Source organism: Nannospalax galili, unplaced genomic scaffold (genome assembly GCF_000622305.1).
Source record: "Nannospalax galili isolate Female #2095 unplaced genomic scaffold, S.galili_v1.0 scaffold2682, whole genome shotgun sequence".
NCBI lineage: Eukaryota > Metazoa > Chordata > Mammalia > Rodentia > Spalacidae > Nannospalax > Nannospalax galili.
Window position 1 is genome coordinate 10569 of NW_008346998.1, and position 228 is coordinate 10796.

The window sequence follows — 228 nt, forward strand, 5'->3', positions numbered from 1 at the left end:
CTGCCGTGGCCAAAAAGCTGGTCATAGTTCCCATCTATGAATCCAGGTGGTGGATCTTGTCCTTGCTGTGGTCTCAGCTGTTGATTACATATGTCATTTCTTTTAACCTGCATTAGGCATTCATCTCTAAATAAAGCCTCCCATTGTACAAATAACGGACTGGGGAGGGTAGATCTACAGATATCTCTCCAGTCCTGGGGGGTTAGCAGGTTAGTATTAATATTTGTA